Genomic DNA, 15,812 nt, shown 5'->3' with positions numbered 1-15,812 from the left:
GACTGCATGTGGCCAGGCTGCCAGCAAGAAGAGGGGCGTAGCTGGCTCAGCTGTATAGAGCCCCTGTGTTCCTGCTACCCTGCTCTAGCCCCCTGCCAGCCCTGGCCCCTGGGCACCAGCGTGGGTCCTGTGCTCTCACCCAGCTGCCGCTGGGCTCCCACCCAACTGCTTGTTTGCTGCCACTTCCCCCTGCCACTACTGCCACCACCACTTCCCTTGTCTGCCACCCTTCCCCCGCTTCTTCTCTATCCAGAGAACCCCTACCCTGCCCCACAGTGTTGTTGTACGATAGGTGGGGCCTGCAGTGGGTGCAGGAGAGTGAGGAGAGGGAAGCAGCCGAGAGGAGCCAAGGCGGGCTATGCTCCCACCTGGCTCCTACTTTAACCAGCCCCCCAGGGAGCAATGCAACCAGAGCCTTGTGAACAGAGCACGCAAACAGGCGCATTCTGGCCTGGCACAGGAGGGTGAGTGGGAGGGTTACCAGTGGGAACTCTCAGCCCTAAGTTGCCCTCCAGCTGTCCCATACACGGCATGGCACCCTCTGAGGACCCGTAGCCCCTCCACACCGAGGAAAGTCCTCCTGGTGCTGGACATCAGGTAAAGGGATGAGGAACCTTTTCCTGGGAATCCCCCCTGCTGCTTGGGAAGCTAGGAAGCCAGGGGATTCCCCCCCCGCGGACAGCTGCTTGAGTCTGCCTGATAAGCTGCAGCAGCTGCTGGTGAGAACCATGTGTGGACCCACCTGGTTACCCAGCCATACAATCACCTACACAGCCACCTGATCAGAGTCACCTGCAAAATGGTGATGGGCACATGCCGCACCCCTAGACTTCCTGGTCTGGATGGACCACCCGCTTCTAGTACCTCAGAGGCCTTCACCCAAACCTATGGCCCTAGTCTCCACACAGACAGAGCCCCTGACTTCAGGCTGCAGGGGCTGCCTGCCTTGCCTGTTGGTTGCTGGGACCATAGAACACAAGCATTCCCACTTGTGGGATGTGCTTGCTACTGGTGACTCTGGAGGGCAGGGTGAGAGAATTACAGGAGGAGGTGGTCAGGCTACGGATCATTAGAGACCATGAGGTGGAGATTGATGCCTACTACCAGGCCGTACATCTGGAGAAGAATGCCACAGAGACCAGACAGAAAAACAGACCCCAGCCAATAGGGAGTGGAAAATGGTCGCATCAGGACTGAAACCACAGCAGGCATCAGCTGTCACACCAATAACCCTGCACAACAACTGCGCAGCCCTCTCGCCATCGGCTGCCGTTGCATCTGTGCCAGACCAGTCAATGACCCAGCAGTGAGGCAATGCAGGGTGATAGCTATGGCAGACTCCCTGTTGCAGGGCATAGAAGGAGCCATCTGCTGCGCAGACCTCCTTGCATGAGAGGTCTTGCCTTCCAGGAACTAGGATCAAAGATGTTACAGAAAGAATTCCTAAGCTGGTCTGCCCCACTGACCATTACCCCATGTTCCTTGTCCATGTGGGTACTAATGACACAGCAAGAAGCAGCTCCAGAAGGATCATGGGGGTGAAACTCAAGGGCCTAGCAGTGCAAGTAGTCTTCTCCTCAATCCTCCCAGTCAGAGGCCATGGCCGCCGGCGGGAGCTATTTATTGAGGAGGTGATATGAAGGCTTAGGAGATGGTGTTTCCTGATGGGCTTTGGGTACCTTGATAATGGCACACAGTTCTATAACAGGGATGGTTTACATGCAGGGGATGGTATTCATCTCTTGAGCAGATGGGGGGAAAAAGCTCTTCACTATGAGAGTAGCTGACTTGTTGAGGAGAGCTTTAAACTGCACAAGTTCAGGAACCGGGGACAAGGGTCTGCTGCAGTACACAAAACCACTTGCCACAACAACACGTGAGGGGGTGTTCAGGAAATGGACAATCAGATTGGTAATAATACCTTGCGACACCAGAGGCACATTAGAAAACCTGAGGTGATTAGAGGAGCCCTCAAGTATCTTTATGGAAATGCCAGAAGCATGGAAAACAAGCAAGGGGAACTGGCACTCTTCCTGCCAGAAGACGATTTTGATCTGGTTGGGTTAACAGAGACAATGTGGGAAGACACACGTCTGGACAGTGAATATTAAGGGCTATAGGCTTTACAGGAGGGATTGGATTGGGAAGAAGGGAAGGAGGCGTGGCCCTCTACATGAAAGAGCAGTGCCCCTCCCTGCAGGCCACTATAAACAACAGGGAAGAGTCCCTTGTGACCCTCTGGGTCAGGATGCAAGAGAAATCAGGAGAGGGAGACCTGATGGTGGGAGTTTACTACAGGTCTCTCTCCCAGGAAGAGGAGTGTGATCAGGCAGTCTCCAGAGAACTGACTGAGGCAGTAACACTAGAGACATGATTATCATGGGTGACTTTAACTACCCTGACATCTGTTGGAAGGACCACTCGGCTGCCTCCAGCAGGTTAGCCGATTTCCTGGCAACAATACACTACCTGTTTTTGACGCAGGTTGTGGAAGGGTCTACCAGGGGTAAGACCACTCTGGACCTAGTGCTGGCCAAAGGTGATAACATCATAGGTGACTTAAGGATTGGTGGTACTCTGGGGGAAAGTGATCATGACCTGGTCAGGTTCACCGTCCACTGTAAGACTGTTAAACCAGACAGCACCACAAAAGTGCTGGGCTTCAAGAAGGCAGATTTTGCCAAATTTAAGAAGCTGAAAGAGGCCCTCTGCAGTCAGCAACCGGATTACTTGGGGGCTCAGGAACAGTGGTGCTTCCTTAAGGAGGCAATTCTCACTACTCAAAAACAGGCCATCCCCATGCGGGCAAAAAATGGGAAAGGAGCCAACAGACCAACTTGGCTCAACAGGAATATTAGAGACCTTTCAAAAAAGAAAAAAGACGCATACAAACAGTGGAAGAAGGCCTTAATAACAAGAGAGGAATACACCTCCATTGCCAGGGCCTGCTGATTTATGAGGTAAGGAAAGCCAAGGCAGGCATGGAGATCAAGCTGGCAACTGGAATAAAAGACAACAAAAATCCCTTCTACAGATGCATAGGGAGTAAGAAAAAATCAGGCTCCACTGTGGGACCCTTACTAGATGTTCAAGAGCAGCCGACAGTCGATGCCCATGAAAAAGCTGAACTCCTAAATGAATACTTCGCATCGGTATTCCTGAAATCAAATATGGGCTGCTCGCCTGATCAGAGGTCCAGGGAGCATAGGAAAGACAACAAACTACACAAAATCAGTCCTGAACAGGTGAGGGATCTCCTGCAACTTCTGAATATCTTAAAGTTTGCGGGTCCTGATGACCTGCACCCAAGAGTCCTGAAACAACTGGCTGAGCTAATAGCAGCACCACTTGCCAAGTTGTGTGAAGAGTTGTGGAACTTGGGAGTGGTCCTGGATGACTGGAAGAGGGCCAATGTCATGCCCGTTTTCAAGAGTGGGAAGAGGGATGACCCAGGAAACGACAGACTGGTCAGTCTGATCTCGGTCCTGGGTAAAATTTTTGAAAAATGTATTAAGGAGGTGATCGTTTGCAAACTAGAAATGAACAGGGTGTTGAGAACCAATCAGCACGGCATTGTTGAGGGTAGATCGTGCTTGACAAACCTTGTGCCCTTCTATTACCGGGTAACTAGCCGTGCGGATGAGAGACACGTGGACACAATCTACTTAGACTTCAATAAAGTCTTCAATTCAGTGTCCCATGGGATTCTCTCCAACTCGAGGGTGCTGGACTTGACCAGTCCTCAGTGAGGTGGGTGGACAAATGGCTTAGAGGTCACTTCCAGCAGATGGTAATTGATGGGCTGGCCTCATCCTGGAAGGCCGTCTCCAGTGGTGTCCCCCAGGGATCTGTGCTTGGACCCTTTCTCTTCAAAATATTCATCAGTAATCTGGATGAGGGGGTGGAAAGTTCAATTATTAAGTTTGCGGATTGTACCAAGCTGTGAGGAAATGCAGGCACATGGAAGGATAGGACCAGGATCCAGGAAGATCTTGACAGGCTGGACTCTTGGGCGAAGCAGAATCAGATGAGATTTAACACTGATAAGTCCTTCACCTGGGTAGGAAGAACCCTTACCACAAGTACACGATGGGTGGTGGCCCACTGGCTGGCACAGAATCTGAGCGAGACCTGGGGGTTATGATCTACCGGAAGATGAATTTGAGCTAGCAGTGTGATGAGGTCGCTAGGTAAGCAAATATTACTGTGGCGTGTATTATCTGCAGTGTGTCCAGTTAGATCCAGGGAGGTGCTCCTCCTTCTCTATTTGGCACTGGTGAGGCCTCAGCTGGAGTACTATGTCCAGTTCTGGGCACTGCAGTTCAAGAGGAACATGGATAAGCTTGAAAGGGGACAAAGAAGGGCCACTCGCATGGACATAAGCTTATAGAGGGCAAATTCAGGCTAGACATAAGGAAGAACTTTCTCCATAAGGGTCACTAGAATGTGGAACATACTCCCACCAGAGGTGGTTCAGTCACCATTGTTGGAGGTGTTCAAGAAGAGGCTGGACAGGCACCTTGCTCAGCTTGTCTAAGCCCAGTAACTTCCTGCCTACTGCAGGGGACTGGACTTGATGATCCTATGGATCCCTTCTGGTTCTACAATTCTATGATTCTACCTTTCTGCCTGCTGCTCTAGCAGCACATGGTTCCTGGCTGCATGGCTGGGATCGCAAAACACAGCAGGAGCCAGCCTGGCCCCTGCAGTTCCCAGCTGACTCTGTCCTGCTGTACGGTCCTGGCCACGCAGCCAGGAACTGCAGGGGCCTGGCCGGGCCGGCTTCTGCTGTGTTCTGCAGTCCCAGCCACACAGCTGGGAACTGTGTGGTGCCGGAGCCAGCATGGCTTAGCCAGCACCACGTGGCTCCCAGCTGTATGGCTAAGACCGCATGGTGCAGCAGGCGCCAGCCAGGAACCGCTGGGGGCTGGGCCAGGCCAGGCTGACTCCTGCTGCATTCTTCGGTCCCGGTCATGCAGCCAGGAACTGTGTGGTGCTGGCCGGGGTGGGCTGGCTCTTGTTCTTACGTGAGTTTCCACTCTCGGCTGGAGGGAGGGTGGGGGAACAGCCCCATGGTCTCCTGGCCAGAAGCCTCTACTAGGCAGAAGCTTGGGTTGGGGAGGCTTGGAGTGGGGCAGAGCCAAGCACGCCTTCCTGCCACTGTTGGGTCCTGCCACTGTTGGGTCCTGCCACTGTTGGGTCCTGCCACTGGCGCCTTGTCAGCTTTTAGACAGATAGCCATGGGCAGGTAGTAATTTTCTGAATTTTAGAGGGGTCCTACGGGTTGGATAAAATGGCCTGGCAGGCTGGGTCTGGCCCGCAGGCTGTATTTTGCCCACCCCAGTCCTAGGGAGTGGAGAGCACGTTCCCTATAGATAGAGTATTCAGAGATTTTACCAGCCTGTCTCTAGCCAGTTCTGTTAACTTGTACAAATAGTAATTTTTCAGAGCGTTGTTTGGCTAAATCTGGCTACAATTTGTTGAGGACAGTAAAAAGCATTACTTGGCCTCAAGACTATCCATGTGTCAAACTTGGAGTTCCAGCTTCAAAACTTGAAGGAGTCTCATTGTCATCATTCCACTGTATTTGCAGACGGCCTAACTGAAGCATCTAAGGCAGTCAGTCTGATTATCTTGGCCTGAGCAAATTGGTACTATATCAGCGCTTGAAGAGATCAGTTCCCTTTTTGCTGTTTCCACACCATTTACTGTCCATTTGTAGCCAGTAATTCCCAGCAATCAGTTAGTATTATAGTCTTAATAGATGGAATTTCATTAAGTAAACAGCTCCCCACACCTGGCCTTGTTTTTGTTGGCCATGTCTGTACCAGTTGTTGATAAACAGCTACTTAGGTACAAGCTCATTGTGCACACATACAATTTGGTCAACCCAAAGTTGTGCCTTTGTTTATCCATGCCATAAAGACCCACCTTTATACCGCCTTGCTCTGGATACTCTGTTAAACCATCTAATTCTCTGAAGGGGACACAAGAAAAAGTGGACATAATTTGTTGTAAATGTCACCTGTACAGTGTCTGAGGGCCTAGACTAGTGTATCAGTATCAAACTATATTGATATAAGCTGTTTATAATGAAAGGATTATATCCATGCATTTCTCAGGTAATACAAGCATAGCAAAACTCTTGGAACTTTACTTCTATTTCATTTATGGTTTAAGTACATGGGGACTTATCTAATGTCTACCAGTCTGCAGGAGCATGTAGATGTAAGAATTGCATCATAAAGCATGTACACTCCTGAGTCGCACATAGTTTCTTTGTTTTTTCTAAACTGGTTAAAAGTTATTTTTGTCCATAGCCTAAATCTCTCTCCCATAAAACAAAATAATAAGCACAACCTTATTAAATGTAACCTTTGTGTGGACCTTGATTCCTTATTGCTTCCAGAATTGCTTGGTCATGTTGTCAGAGGCTTTCAGGAGACAGGAAGCAAATTGCTCGTTATTAACTTGTTCTATTAGCACACTGCCCAGGTAACATGTCACAAAGCTGATGTCCACCAGTGTACAGTGGAGGGTCACATGATTGTTGCTAGGTACAAGCTGAAACATGACTCAATTTTTATTAAACTAACTGAAAGGCTAAAGCTGTCAAAAAGTAGCCAGCCATATTTGCATGCCCTGTTTGCAGTATGTCACTAATCTGTATAAAGCAACTCCTGTCCACTGAGTGGTTGATTTTGCATCTTGATGGCAATATCAGATAATAGAACAATATTTCAGAGGTGCAGTGTCTTAACATAACATGAACCGAAATGCAGCCAATCATCTTCTTTGCTACTGTTTCATAGCTAAAAGAACAAAATTGGTTCAAGAATGTAACCTTGCTTCATTCCATGACAGATGGAAAAATGCTTAGATTACTGTCTGCCCCTACTGTCATGCATTCATCATAGAACTGAGGCAGGTCCATGAGAAATTTTTGAGGTTCCATATTGACTGATGTTCAGAGGATGTCCTGATATAAATGAAAATGATGATGAGATTTGAAATTCTGTTCTCAAGATTTTCCTTGCGTCTCATATGCAACAAAAAGTAATGTCTGCCATTTCCTGGCTCATCCTGAAGCTACACTGAGATGCACTGGGAGTTTGCCATTGGCAAGGATGTTATAGCCAGTAATTTCTCAGCAATTGCCAACAAGATGTTCCTGATTTGTTTTTAGCTTTATCTCCTTTTCTTTTGTAGCTTTTAATTCTGGTTGCATTGAAGGACGACCTTCTCTTTCCAGGTTTGGCAAAGGAGCTTGTACAAGGTTCTGTCAGGAAAATACACTGTCACTTGTGCTGGAGATTTGTTGCTTTTCAACACCTGTACAATCATCATCTCTTGGACTTTTTTTCCAGAACAGGGTCATGATTTAAGACTTCTATACACCTTGCCTGGTATATGTCAAGCAACATGTAATCACCAGTGTTAGACTGAGTGCTCACCCTGTCTGGCTGTTGTCACTGTAATTGGACTGTAAGGCTAGTCAACAGCACCCAACCATCCCTGTCCTTTGCTGCCTTGATGCATTATGAGCTGCGTTCAGCCCTGTCATAGAGTTGTTGCTTGCCATATGTCTGACTCACTCTGAAGCTGCATTGCGACTCTCTAGGAGCTTTCCAGTGGTGTGCTGCTGCATTTCATGTGTTTTAGCATTGAACCGGTTGTCCTGCATGTGGCAACAAAACATGCATTTCTCAACAAATCTCTCAACCTATGGATGGGCAAGGGGATCAGAGTTCTTAAGATATTTGCTAAGAATTATCCTCTTTATAATCTTAACAGTTTTTGGATGGCATTATTTACATAAAAAACAGTGATGGTGCTTCCGGGCCACAAACCTAATGTTATATTTCATGATCTTATACTGTGTCTTGAATGTTATTCCACAGCTAGACAAAGCAAAGGTCATCTAGTCATATAATTGTGTATGAACCTGTTTGCCTTGTCAGCTGATAAGTATTAGATTTTAGTGCAAACTTAGTAGTAAAAATGTGGAACTCAAACATTCAGAGTTATCATCATCAAAAAGATCTTTGGATGATATGTCCAGGAGTCAGTTCCTTGAATGACTGGAGTGATCCGGACATCATTAAGGTATCTGCTGCATGGTGACTAGGTGCCAGTGATGGGATCACAGATGCACTTATGCTATTCTCTTATTTGCTTAATGAAAACCGGTCATAATGGCCAGCTCGTGAATTCCACACAACTGCAGCCGCATATATGGCTGCTGTCACTGGCAGGTCTAATGCTATGTCTGCCCAATATACTATAGCAAGTGGTGGAAAAATCATTCCTGATGTATATGTTAAAGTCTTTCTCCAGGATAATTAACTTGTCTTGTTTCAGTATGCATTGAAACTTAAAAATATCTTCCATTTTGATTCTATATGCATAACAAGTTTTCATTAAAAAGATCCTACTTGAGTTATCATTTTGAAAAATGTATGTATGGAATTTGGTTTTATGTAAATACTGTGTACAAATTCATCAGCTTTATGAGTGGATGGCAAAAACACCAGTGCTGACTGCATATACTGAGGAGTTATAGTCTTGTTGTAAATTTAAATAATAAGGGCATAGACTTGTAGGAGATCTGTGTTGTCCTAATGAAGTTGCTATTGGAAAATACTCCCTAAAAACTTCCCTAGCACTGCTGTTTTGCCTCTTTCAGATGCTGTATGGTACTTTTGATGGGTGCATCTCGCTAAGTCACTCAGCTTGAACCTTCAGTTATTGAGAGATAGGTATGAGCATGGAAGAAATACTTCTGCTGTTAGCCAGTCCAACAACCTGCCTTTATCCAGGAGCACCCCTTCAGTGCTGTGTAGTCACTGAAGGTACAAGCTATATGAGTACTAGCTATATAAGACTTGCTGGCATGATTTGATAGTAAGATGCTTGTGTAGCTTGCTTTATAGTATGTTGAAGGTGTGAACTTTCATTGCATCCACTGTTCTGTGGTAACTGCTTGTGCACAAGCATTTGTCCCTTGATAAGTGTAATATAGCTTGCCCCTCAGTAAAAGTGGGGTTAAATTAGATTTTATTTACTGCAAGATAAGAGCAAGCACAGGAGCAGTTACTGTGGATTAGCTAACACTGTGAATCTGTATCCTAGCTTGCCTCCTAGTACCTTGTGACATCAGCACTGATGCCCTAGCATTCAGTTAATTTACAGCAGGAGTGTCAAATTCATTTGGCCCCATGGGGCTGAAAATTTGATGGTGGGACAAGCAGTGGCGGTGTTAATTGCTGTGGCTGTGGCCAAGTTTCCACCCTCTGGGCTGAATGGCACTGGCCTATGAGCCGTATCTTTGCCTTCCCTAGTTTAGAACCTTTGAATACTAGAAACCAAACTCTCTTTCTTACTAGTGCAGTACTACAGAGACTAAGTTTCTGTAGACCTTCAGTCAGAGTCTGAGCTTACTGACATATTTTTGTGCCTGGGATTACTGGTTTAGCACAAATGAGTTCATTCAAGTGTCCTTTTTTGGTAAAAGCAATTGGTCCTCATAGTAGAGAAATCTTTTATTAGACCAACAAGATTTTTGCAAAAAAAAAAAAATCTTTAATTGCAGGCTTTCAGGCACAAACACCCCTCATCTGGCATCAGAGTAAAGATTGTAAAAGTTCTCCTGGGTAGAAATGAAAGTTCATATTTCATAAGATTTTACAGAGGAGTCAATAGATGGAAAACTCCTCCAGGCAGTCAGTTCATAGCTGCTATGGAGTCTCTTACCTTTATGTAAGGTTCTGTGATGATCCAAATTACCTTGAAACAAAGGCAGAGGCAGTGTCTCAGGTTTTCAGTGGTCATGGTTGCTTCCTGTTTGGGAAAATATGAAGATTTCATTTTTTGGTAAATAATTTTGAGTCTATCAGGGTTGGGGTCCATCTCAGTTTTGGCAGGTGTACTGGCACATTTAGAGCTGGTATATAGTTCATACAGCTGAAAGTACTAGTTTCCTATGCCACAATAGTAGCCTGTTTGTGCTGATGCCCTTTGCTGTGTCTGCTGGTGCAAAGCCAACAGATCAGTAGCTGGGGGCTTTTGGCACCGTGCTTTGCAACAGAACAAATCGAGCAGCCATGTCAGTAGGGCCATCAGCGGGGCTATAATTTGGAATTGCCAATAACATGTGACATCATTGGTAAGCTTCTTTTAGCACTCCAGGAGTTGATTAGACTGTGGCAGTGTTTGGGAGAGTGTACCTGGAGTATCATCAGCTGGAATGGTTAGAGTTAAATCTCCACTATCGTGTCTAATTTTACATCGTGTTGACATGTTTTCTTTTGTATATGAGTGCTTTTCTGCATTGGCATATGAGACTGGTATGAACTTTCTTTCGCTTCTGGTAGTAGTGCTTTATTGTTTGGTTATCTGTATCATATGCATCTGACATTTTGCTGAATGGACATAATGGCAAAGCCTGTCCTGCTTGGCCTGCCAGTTTCAGTTCCTCAATCCCAAAGGAGTTTATTTTGCATGACTCAGATCATGCAGCTGAAACTTTGGTTCCTTCAGGATTCTTATAATTTTAATGTATTCTGAATGGTTAGAATTGAATCCTAGTAGATTTAGCTCAGCTTGGATTCCTGGCTTGTATCATAGGCCTTTGCTAATTTTTTTCATCAATGCCTTCTCTTGACAGCTTGACTTAGAGCAGAAGAGGATTGTGTCCATAATATCTTACAGATGGTCCAACCTGGCCTTGTGGGGGTGGGGAGGCATCACCTGGCTCTACAGGGAAAGGGGCATGACCCACTCCCAAACCAGCACAGGGTGTGAGGGAGAAGGCATGGCCTGATCCCCCTCCAGATGTGGGGGAGGGAGCGTAACCCAGCTGCGACTGGCAGTGCGAGGTTTGGGGTTTAGAACTTTGGCTGGGGGAGGGTGACCCTATTTGCAGCCCCTGCTCCTCCACCACCAAATTTTCCCTGCCATGGAGAACCCTGCAGGCCAGATGTGATGCCTCTAGAGGCAGGCTGCGTTTGGCCTGCAGGCCAGAGGTTGAGCACTTCTGATCTAGTTCATCTCCCTTCACTGAGACAAGGGTAGTTATACTTAGACCATTTCCGACAGAAGTGTGTGAGATCTTCCTTTTTAAGAACAGGTTGGACAAGATTCTCTAGCATAGCCTGTTCCATGATTTCACTTCCTTTATATTTGAAAAGCTTTTCCTAATAGCTTGCAGCAAAGAATATTTAGGCTGGGTAAGCTGATTTCTTGTGTACAGCTGATGATTACCTTTTCCTGAAGAACCTTTTTTATGTATTGGAAGACTGTTATCTGATGTCTGTTTTTCCAGACTCTACAAACCCAGTTGTGGGGCTTTTTGGGGGATTTTTTTTTTTTAAGGTTTTTTTGTTTTGTTTTTGTTTTTGTTTTTTTTTTTTACTTGTAGGTCATTTTTCTAAACTTTTGATTCTCGGTGCTTTTTTTCTGTACTATCAAAATTGTCCACTTCTTTCTTTAAATATATTGAAAGTCTTGAGCTGATTTTATTGTACCAGTTTGGCACAGCTAATCTGTGTGATTGAAAAGGTGAATGTTCTCTCTCACTGCCTATTATGTAACTTTGCTAAATGGGATTATAATTGGCAAGATAAGCTGTTTCCCTTGACCTCTTTTCAGGACTTATAGAGTATTTAGCCCAAAGGCTATAAAATGTCTCAACACGTCTTAATGTGTTCATGTGAAGATTCACCATAGAAGAAGATGTGTACTTAGTAATTCACCTTCTCTTCAAATCCATTGGAATCTAGTAAAGGTTAGAGAGAGATACCATCAACATAAATAATATATATAGTTAAATGATCAGTGGTGACAATTTAGCTAGGATGATAAAATGCTGGTAAGCAAACTGGAAAAATAGAATTGCAGCAATATCTATTAGTTGCTTATGGAAATTTCACTTGCATCCATATCAAAGATAGAATCTAGAGGAAATATGAATGCAAAACACCCTGGGAAGTTTAAAAAAAAAAAAAAAAAAAGAAAGCTTGGAGGTAGAAGGGTCCTCAAGGGTATGGTTGTTCTAGAACTTCACAGAAGCAGAGGGATGGAGCAAAATCTGTTAAGCATGCATATTTCTGACACTGTTTACTTTTTATCATTATTATATTACTTTCACATGGTGGTGGCAGCCTGATTCTATTGTCTTGTCCCATTTACATCTATGCAGAGAAGAAAGTTTATAAAGTAAAACTGCAAATGCTTAAACTGTTAGAGAGATGGGAAGAGAATAATTGGGTCAATGTGATATTTTCATCCCCTCTACACAAGTGCTGTGTGTTGGGTCCATGCGAGGTCAGATGGATCGGTGCAGTAGGGGGCATAGGAGCAACCAATATTTTTCATGCAAATATTCTGCATTATTAAATCCTGGGAAGATCTGAGGTTAGTGTTAGTTCCTACAATCTTGTGTTTTTTATATGGCTAGTTTCACTGACTATCACAGGGAAGCTGGTCTTGACAGAAAGGGATTCAAAAACCCTTTCTGTGGCTTTTTATTGGTTTTTGGGTATTCTCAAGTAATAAGGCAGGCTTTACCTCCCTGGAATTTCATCTTAGCTTTGGATATATTTTTTTCTTCAAGGAAATTTTAGCTTTCTCTGGTAAGGTATGCTTGTTCTTTGTGCTTGGAATTTGGTTTCAAAATCCCTCATGAAAACTGAAGTTTATATACATAATTCTTTAGACAGCTCTCATCTGCTGCATAAGGTAGTAAAATAGAACCTGAGGCCTTACTTTTTTTATATGGCTGGTGTGACAATTTCTGAATATACCATAAAAATGTCTAAAGCATTTAATGTATAAAATATTAGGTAATATTCTGTGGGGACAATTCCTTCTAAAATGTATAAAACATACCTGATAAAACATTAAGAGTACAGAGACATTTGTCTCCTTTAGCCATCTAGTACAAAAATGTCGCAATACCACTGGAGGTACCTATTTTCTCTTACCAGTATATCCTAATTGTCTGACTAATGAAAAAAATTATTAGTTTAGCACCATGAGAATTTTAATTTACAATGGAATATTTGGAAGATTATACAATTAAAAAGATAATCTCTGGTGTAAATTGATGTATTAATAACATAATATCAGCTAGGTCATGATTCTGCCTTGCAGCACAAAATAATATACCTCTAGAATATTAAAGATGAAGGTGCATGCAAAAAAAGGCACTTCTGACTTAAGTTGAAGCTTGAACAAAGATGTTGCTTATTGAACTTTCCATTCCATTTCCATTTGTTCCTACAACAGATGTACTATCATTTGTACACTGGAGTCCTCAGGGGTGATTCAAGAAAACTAAAACTTTCATCTGTCTGTTTTTCAAATCTGATGGTCCCCTCCTGAGGATGTATAGACCATTTTAAGAGAAGGGCGGAGCTGTATGCTAGTTCCTGTCAACTCTGGTTTGACCCTCCTTTAAACATGAAAGTTGCATGCTGAAGGGAATAGTAATAGAAACAAGACTAAAATAACTTTGAAAAGATACAGACAGATCAAGGCTGCTACATAACCTAAAGTTACAACAGTAATTAAAGTTGTTTCTCAATGCAGCATTAAAATTCATAGTGGAAATTAAAGTTGAAGAGCCTTATTTAAAATAAGACACATGAATTTATATTAAAGAAACTTCTGTTAATCCAAGATTTGGTATTTGGGGTAAATTATTTACCCTGGCTTTTTTAGAGTTGCTTTCTTCATCTCATGTAATTATTTTACTTTAAAAAGCTAATCTCTAATTGGAGCGGAAGATCTTTGTTCTGATTCCTTTAATTTAAAAAAAATATATTTTATTGTCGTAGTTAGATTTTTGTGGCTTAATTTTTTACCAAGGATGTCTGTCTGTCTGGCCCCCTCTACATGTGCAAGAAAAGGCATGATGGCATATAATATGCAACACACACAGTCATACCTCCTGCCATGCCACGCATGCATGGCAGGAGGCGCGGTTGTGGAATCACACATTAGATCATATTGCGCCTTATTGCCGGTGCAGGGGAAGCCTGATCCTGTGCTCGCCTTGCACCAACAAGAAGCAGGTTCCAGCAGCTGGGAGCCCCAGGCACCCCAACTGAGGGGCTCCCAGCCATGGGGGCATCCCATGCACTCCTGGGGATAGTGGATTGCCACAGGGCAATTTTCCTCTCTTTTCCCCTCTGGGGCTGTGGGAAACCTCTGGGACCAGAGGATTGCTGCACAGGCGGTCAGCTGACAGGGATCCCAGCAGCATGGGAGATCCAGTTACACCTGCAAATTTAAAGCTCTGTAGCAGCCAGCTATAAAGTTAATACACACTTTCAAGGTCTAACTTTGTAGCTGGTTGGAGCTTTCTATAGTGTGATAGCTACTTTGCATGTGTAGCTGGTCTCCAGCTAATTTGCACAATTGCATAATACCTGTAATGTGCAAAGGGGGTTTCTGTCTGTCTCCAATTTATATCTTTTCTTTTTGAAACGTTTCTTTTAAAATGCACCTAATACTGTTGGCTTTGGCTAAGCCAACATATACGATTAGTAGTGTGCGGGCCGGGAGCGCTCCGGGCCCTTTTTGTGCTCTGCGCGGGCTGTGGCCAGCAGCCTGGGCACGCGGGGTCGGAGAGAACGGGCGACATGCTAGAACTAGGCACGGACGCTTAATGGTTGATTTAAAGATTGTTTACTTACACCGAAGATGGTCGCGGTGTAGGCTGGACAGTTTTCCAGGCACAGCTCCGATTAAATCCTCGTTTGAGGACTACGACAGGCTCTCTCTCTCCCACGGAGTTGTTGAAGCTCCGTGGGTCCGTTTATTCTCTGTCCCACAAAGTTTGCTAGGTTCCGTGGGTCCTTTTGTTCACTCACACGAAGTTTGCTAGGCTCCGTGGATCCTTTTGTGCACAGGGAAGAGGGATACGTCGAGGATTGCGCTCGGTGACGGGGAGAGGCTAGAGGCTGATCAGACCCCTGTTGCCTGCTTTAAATGCTCTGGGTCCAATAGGCTCCGCAGAGCTTAGAGATCTTCACACAGTGTGAAGTCTCCTCCTCCTGGTGTTCGTGGAGTCCTCCAACTTGGGCGGAAACCACTCAAGCTTCTTATACGGCTAGCAAGCCAATCACTAGCCGCCACGTGAATAATTTAACGCAAGCCAATAATGGGGCTCGAATTATAATACAAATGGTGGGAACTCTTTGCACCGAGCATTTCTTAGATGCAAAAAGAAATGCACCATGCAAAGAAAGCTACAAATTGGCGGGAAATTCTTCCTTGCACCGGGGTTCTCCTTTACAGCAGAAAACTCCACCGTGCAAAGAAGCTGCAATTTAGCGGGAAAATAATTTAGCAGTGCCAAAGCGCACACACAACAAAAATCACAACTTTGGGTTGTGACAAGTAGAATCTTAAATTATATTAATTTTTAAACTTAAGTTGTTAGATGTATTTTAAAGAAATGTTTCTCAGAAGATCTGAATTGTAGTTTATATATTATGCAAGATAGGTTAGACTTGTCTCCAATTTGTTCTCTGAAGGGTTTTTTGTTGAGTATTTTCTTGTACAGATTATACCCATTATCCTGATGGTAGGTGAAAGAGAGGGCTTTGAAGTTAAAGACCTTGTGAAAAAGCTGCCTTGTACTCTATTCAGAAGGTGTATCGTCCTTTTTTAACAGTGTTGCTTGAAGTTTGCTGTGTTACCCAGGATTCTAGAGGCTGCAAGTTGCATGGAAAATTATGAAATACAGGCAACACTGCCCCTTGCTGTATTAGTTTTTCTTTGCAACTGATATGGAACTGGAAAAG

General features: G+C 44.5%; 1 protein-coding gene across 6 annotated transcripts in view; it reads left to right on the top strand.

Moving 5' to 3' along the window:
- The window catches only part of PPM1B (protein phosphatase, Mg2+/Mn2+ dependent 1B), a 104,615-nt gene that overhangs the window by 43,166 nt on the left and 45,637 nt on the right, over positions 1–15,812 (top strand). Inside the window, exon 1 of one of the 6 annotated variants that reach the window (XM_014520840.2) lies at positions 8,756–8,852. The exons of the other annotated variants lie outside the window; for them this stretch is intronic. The gene's annotated coding sequence lies outside the window, so the exon portion shown is untranslated. Of the gene's footprint in view, positions 1–8,755; positions 8,853–15,812 lie in introns of those variants that run through there. 6 annotated transcript variants of the gene reach the window in all.

Source organism: Alligator sinensis, unplaced genomic scaffold (assembly GCF_000455745.1).
Source record: "Alligator sinensis unplaced genomic scaffold, ASM45574v1 scaffold131_1, whole genome shotgun sequence".
In the NCBI taxonomy this organism is placed as follows: Eukaryota; Metazoa; Chordata; order Crocodylia; family Alligatoridae; genus Alligator; species Alligator sinensis.
The sequence above is the reverse complement of the archived record's forward strand: the minus strand, read 5'-3'. Positions and strand labels throughout refer to the sequence as shown.